The 6,884-nt window shown below is 34.2% G+C and overlaps 1 long non-coding RNA gene across 1 annotated transcript; it reads left to right on the forward strand.

The window, feature by feature from the left end:
• The first annotated feature begins 1,419 nt into the window (after window positions 1-1,419).
• On the forward strand, window positions 1,420-3,420 carry LOC144429944 (uncharacterized). Its single transcript, XR_013479192.1, has 3 exons — window positions 1,420-1,480; window positions 1,922-1,984; window positions 2,452-3,420. It is a non-coding gene; the product is annotated as an uncharacterized LOC144429944 (long non-coding RNA).
• Window positions 3,421-6,884: the final 3,464 nt, after the last annotated feature.

The following is a 6,884-nucleotide window of genomic DNA, read 5'->3' on the forward strand; positions in this document are numbered from 1 at the left end:
ACCACATAACGTTTGCACCTAATATATGATTAAGTATTCGACTTCGGTACTCCCGAAGTATGTAAACCAATATGGCGGGCACCGGGACGAATTATGTGTATCAGGTTAGGGTTAGGCCATAATTTTATTCCAATTTTCCTTTTTTTGTTTTATTTCAAGTTAGGGGACTAGCCAATATACTCTCGTAGTATTTGTACCTGAAATTATGGCCTAACCCCAACGTGGTACATATACTACGTGCCGGTGTCCGCCATTTTGTTACGCATACTTAAGGAGTACCGGCTATCGTGTCCATCTATTTGAGTATCGTTCTTTTATTATTTCAAATATAGTCTGATGGTGAAGATGAATAGAAGGAGGTAAAGTACTTGCTGACGTGTAAGTATGTCCACGGTGCAATATACTGCAAGGAAAGGAAGTATTGGCTGAAGCAATGAGGTAGCTAGTGGCACATTCTAGAGCGCATATGCTGTAGGCAATATGCTTTGTTCGTGAAAAAAGTGCAAAGCGAAATAAAGATCGCAGAAAATCGACTTTCAAAGTATACAATGCAGTAAATTTCTACTAGACTCCGTATAGCGAGCGACTCATACGTTGAGTAAGTCTGTTAGCGTTTTTCTAATTTGGTGTTGGCAATTTGGCATAATATAATTTGGTGACGTTTCAATGCAGACAAACTTAATCAAGGAATAATGATATGATAAGAACGCTGGCGTATAATGAAAAATATTATCACAGGGTAAAATCAAATCTAGAAACACATTTATTTATAGAAGTTTGACATTCCTCAAACTCTCATCTTTGTTCATGTGTCGCAATTCGAAAAATATTCTTTTCCTTTGATGTGTCTGAATAGCTGAATCAATTAACTGGCCAAGTTTAATTTAAGTCGCCAATCCGAATCAATAAAAAAGATAGTTCCCAGGTTATTCGTTCCTAATGCGAAGTCTTGAATAATTAGAAAAGCCATAAGCATCTCGAACAGTGATTATCAAAATTTTAATATATATCGTAATTTCTACAGTCTGTACGGCAAAGTATATTATATTTCCAAACCGTGTAACTATATGACCAGGCTCATTGACTAGATTCGAGCATTGAATTTCCAACTTTTTCGCGGAATATAATGATTCAAGGCATGATGATTCAATGAATAAACAAGAATCGTTTAATTTTAGAAAGTTAGATAAGTCTTTGGCAATATTTAATTAAGCAAATTCACAAATAGGTAATTTACCCTGTACAAAGATCTGCATAATGAATTTCAACACTTGTGACAGGAGCCGTTGTAAGTTAGGTAGAAGTTGTCTATTTTCGTATATAATTTTTGATAAAATTAAAACGCACTATAATGTTTTTGTTTCTAATAAATACGTGCATCCCGCCCTTTCTTTACCTCATATATTTTTTGACATTTCAGTTTTGTAATGCGAGAACTATCCTCTTTTACTTTTAAGTTGACCTGATATGACTCAACACGGTATGTAACTATGATTTTTACAATATAATATATATTTCCCATTATTTGTTCTTTCAGGGAAAAAAATGGGCTTGAAAAATATTCGCAAAGGGTTGGAGATGTCGTTCAAATCTTCTTATCATATAACGAGGTATTAAAAAAGCTATTGTGGACATTCCAACATCTTGTTCAATATTTGTATCATTGCGGTTGACATACAGACAAAACGAAATTAATCAAAATTACATGAAGAATGTATTACAGGAACAAAACAAAACAGCACCATTTGTTTTGTGAATTATTGAGGCGCTTTAAAAAAATCATCCAATTAGTTTTTGATTTTCAAAAGAATTCTTTACGGCTTTATGCTTAGCAGAGTTATTTGCAAACTTCAGAATGTGAAATTCAGCTACAGAGCAACAACATTAAAAAATTTAGTTAGATAGCAAGATTTCATTTTAGGTAAATAATGATGCATCATTCACTATAACAGATATTACTAAAGTTGTAGGAGCAATTTACAAGGTAAGGAAAATATTACATTTGGGATATTGTCGTTGAATAGCCATAAATTTGACTTGATAAATTCATAAAAAAAATTTTTTTGTTATTATTTGCTATACACTATCAAATACATCTATTTTGAATCATTTTTAGTTTGAATTGAGTTTCAATTCGAAAAACAAACAAAAAAATGAAAATTTCTTCTGTTTTTCAGAATATAATCTTATATTACACGCAATGGGTCAGTAAAACAGTTGAAAACTCCGGTCTGTGTTGTATTGTGTTCGAGCATTTTCTGAAAAAGGGCGAATGCCGTTTAATCAACGTTGTAATTGTTTGCACCAAAATTGTTCAGGGAAGAAATATTGTTGGCGGTGAAAATCTCTTGAACTTGTCCCATCCAATTCGTTTTCAATCATTTCAAAAATTATATAATGCTGTCAGTGTTCACCAACCCTGTTAAAGATGCTAATGACGTTATTTTCCAGAATTCGTATGACCCAGCCGATGAGGAATATATCATAAATGAATTCCTTCGGAGATTAAATGAGGCAGCAAATACAAATATTGAATAGAAGTTGATTTTTCGTCGGGAATATATGCTAACAAAGCCGGCTTCATAGAAACCTAAAATCGAATGAGGAATCTATTAGCGTTGGTTGGCTATGCCTGATAACTAAATATTAATGAAAATAAAGCTGACCAATTGAGACAGACGATCTTAAACGGGAACTTTCACAGTTATGAGTTTCAAATCTTGCACTAAATGTAGATATAATGAGATTTTTGTACGTTTTAGTGAGTTTTTTGGTAGTTTTTGCATGTTTTAGCTTGATAAATGACAAATAACGATCAATGTGTTTGGACAATATTCTATACAAATATTGAATAGAAGTTGATTTTTCGTCGGGAATATATGCTAACAAAGCAGGCTTCATAGAAAACTAAATTCGAATGAGGAATCTGTTAGCCTTGGTTGGCTATGCCTGATAACTAAATATTAATGAAAATAAAGCTGACCAATTGAAACAGACAATCTAAAACGGAAACTTTCTCAGTTATGAGTGTGAAATCTTACACTAAATGTAGATATAGTGAGATTTTTGTACGTTTTAGTGAGTTTTTGCATGTTTTAGCTTGATAAATGACAAATAACGATCAATGTGTTTGGACAATAAAAGTGCTTGTTTTGTATTGCACTGTTTACCTATACTTGACACTATTGTGGTCCGCAAACAATTCAAAAATAATTTTGGTACCGCGTGTACCCAGTGTATATAGAATACGTCAGCGTCGGAAAGTTCTCAACAACTTTTATCATTTTTTTGCTGTTCCGGTGAAGATTCCGGTCAATATCTTTTGTTAAGTCACTTTCATATTTCTTCCTATCTCTATTCATGAATCGATATTTTTTTCCGTCTATGTAATCAGAATGTAGAAGAAACGTTTTAAAACTGCTTTTTTCGATTTTGTAATCGTACAAATGTGATGATACTCCACGTTCGGTTGATTTATAGTCGATGTTTACAGCACATCCTGCGATACTGTCGATCGTTATGTTAGTATTTAGAACATTGAACCATTCTCCGTTTGATATGTCTCCGTTCAGCTGATGCGCCGAATCATGTCCCTGAACACTTTACTCATTGCTGCCATACGTTGTAGTTAAAAATATGAGAACATGAGAGAACATGAAGCCAAAAAATAAAATGTTCCTTCCCATCTTCACCAACCAACAATAAAATTATTCGGGTACAGTTGTTTGCCAGGGCAACCTGTGAAAACTCAATGCTGCTGGATGCAAGAGAATAACATGTCGTTTTGCTTTATGTGTTTTTTCATTCCGATTGTAATGATATTGAAGACGTACTTAAGGGTAAACAGTACATCTCGCTTTTTATGTGCGATTCAAGCATGGATGAAACTTTTTCAAGCAAGGAATGTATATCGATATACCGTGAATTCACACGACCATCTGATGTATGTTTTCTAGGCATATATATGATAGAACCAATTTTGGGCATATTTTGAATGCATATTTCAAACGTATTTTGCGTATATTATGTAGTTTCTATAATCAGTATAAATAAATCTATATCTTATCTTAGAAAAAGTTTCGACAAGTTCTTTTTCAATATCTCGTTGTTTTGGTAAAATTGCAACTATACCGCCTTCAAAGCCAATTTCCATTTTTTCTAAATTTCTATTTATCAACCGATATTTTCCGTCATCTATATATTTATAATAAATTTTTTTGTATTTTTTTCGTTCGATGTTGTGCCAATCGTATCAGCAAATCCTCCGCGCTTGGGTGATTTGTAATTGCCCATTGCCATACATACTTTTATCCTTAGTAATGCAGGTGACAGGGGTACCGTCCAGACAAATGCAAAGGATAAATAGCAGCAAACTTGTGAATGATATATCTATTTTCATCTTTAGCAACCAACGTTAAATTGTTGAATCCTTGCGTCTGTCGCTACGACAAGAAGGGCATAATCATGATATGTTCCTTGTTTGCGCGTTTTATTGATTGCAAAAGAAACGTGAAATGATTTGTCGGCAACATTTTTTCGTACAGGGTCTGTAATCTCAAAAAACATACACTATCATCGCATAATTTTGTATGTAGCTAATCAATTGACACGCAGCCCCTGCTCACAGCAACTATAGGGTAATCTATGTCATCCATGCAAACCACGGGAATTTGCACTACAAATATAAATTTTTATTCTGAAATCTGAACGAATCTAATTAGTGCACACACTCTCAATCTTGAGAAATGAATTGGAAGAGGCATCATGGATTTTGCATTACTGGATGCATTACAAAACGATTACAAGCGCGAAGGATTTGCGTATGAGGTTGACTATAACATCGAAAAAGAAAAATACAAAAAGTTTAAGTTCATTACAAATATATAGACGCCGGAAAATATCGGATTATGCATAAAAATTTGGAGAAATTGGAAACAGGCTTTGAAGGCGACATTGATGTAATCTTACCAAAACAACGTAAAATTGAAGAAGAACTTGTCGAAAATTATTCAAAGATAAGATATAGAATTATTTATACTGATTATAAAAATTACATAATGAATGCAAAATATATTGACAAAAACATCGAAGGAAACTCGAGAGGGGTTGGGTAGGCATGCGCAATCGATATCCGACTGCAGAAGATTTTTTGCGAGTCTTCAACAAAATGATTGAAATAGGAAATGGATGGAATGCCGTATAATATTGTATTTTAAATTTGTATATGTAGAAAACTAATAAAAATAATTTTTCTGAAGAACGATGTGTTGGTGTTAAAATATATTCAAGTCAACTTTTATCTTTGATGAGTAGTTAAATACTTGATATATATATTATACAGGGTGCCTCAAAGTAAGTAAGGGAAGGTGGGCCACGGGGCACAACAGAAAATCAACTCTCACACTCATACTATACCCGAAATCAGGTCTGCGGTTCAATTTTTGAATCCGCCCTTCGTTGAGTTAAAACGTCCTCGCAAACGGACAACGGCTGTGAGCGACGTAAGTTATGGGATAAAATTTGTTTGGAGGGTTGAAACTAAAATTTTAGCATTGAAGTTTTATTGTTTTTCTACCATAGCCTTTCCAACATGACAAACCAACGTCTGATATTTTTCAGCTTCAGTCCGCTGTAAAACATTCAAAACGTTGGCGTTTCGATGTGCATTCCTAATCTCGACGTGGGGTAGTGAAAATATTTGTTCCCTGTGGGGAACAATGGACCGGGGTTTAGTGGGATATGCTCCACTGGGCACAATTCGACAGTTTTTGATTCATCAAGTGCTTGGAAGTCTAGAAATGCGTTATGTTTTGAGCACTATTAGGTTACCTTTTGACCCATAGCTCAATATGAAATGTAAACCAGATTCAATTTGTTTTGATGCAGGTTCGAAAAAGTAAATAACTTGCCTTTGGCCGGAATTAGAAATTTTGCTTAGTAATATATAAATGCCGGTTTCATTTTAAATATTACATCATTGTTTTTTGTTCTTTTTGAATGTCCCCAGGGCCTGTCCGAATGTGTCCCACAAGTGGAACACTTGACAGACGTTTTTAAAAGCATTTTGGTGAAAAGATGTGTATCGCTAGGGAATTTCTTAGTTAATAATACTTTGCCTTCCTAATTTATATGCTTCTTGCCAAACAGCAATTTTTCACCTCATTTCTTGGGTCAATCTCCTTGTCATTCTGTGGGTTGATGAAAAGCAAACAATATCTAAATTTTACTTTTAGGATGTTTCCTGATGAAATGAACGCTCTATGATGAGTACCTGAAAAGAAAATCATAATTAAAAGTGTATACTTACTTTTGAGACACCCTATATATATATGCTTTATATTTAGGCTTACGTCCCGTTTTAAGCGGGACATTCCCACTTTTCACGTCTTGTCCCGGCGTCCCGACCGTTCAGCCAAAAGTTCCGGTTTGGCGTTAAGTCAGCTTAATACACGAACATTACCAATTAGCATGTTCTTGGTAATGTTGTTGCTGTGTAGCGTGCAGGAAGCCTATACTTACTGAAGGCGGTTTTGTTTGTATAATAAGTAAATTCTCATTGCTTGAAAGCGGCAGGCAATTTTATTATTCTTTTTGCTGTACATAAAAAATATCTAAATTCAAATTATTTTGTATCGTTAAAGTCAATTCCTTGCTATTTTCGAACTGAACCCGATATTTAGACAGAGAATATGCGCATGAACTCTCGTTTACAATATGGTCAATGAAGACTGTCGGGATGGCTTTAAATGTAGGCTTATGTGGTAAAATCGGAAAATGTGAAGTCAAAAAAATCACAGCTAACGGGTCTTGGTCTTTGGAGGCGTCCCGCTTTGAAGTCATTAAAATATGGTAACTCTATATATATTCCATGTGAATGTAATGAA

Source organism: Styela clava, chromosome 11, assembly GCF_964204865.1.
Source record: "Styela clava chromosome 11, kaStyClav1.hap1.2, whole genome shotgun sequence".
In the NCBI taxonomy this organism is placed as follows: Eukaryota; Metazoa; Chordata; class Ascidiacea; order Stolidobranchia; family Styelidae; genus Styela; species Styela clava.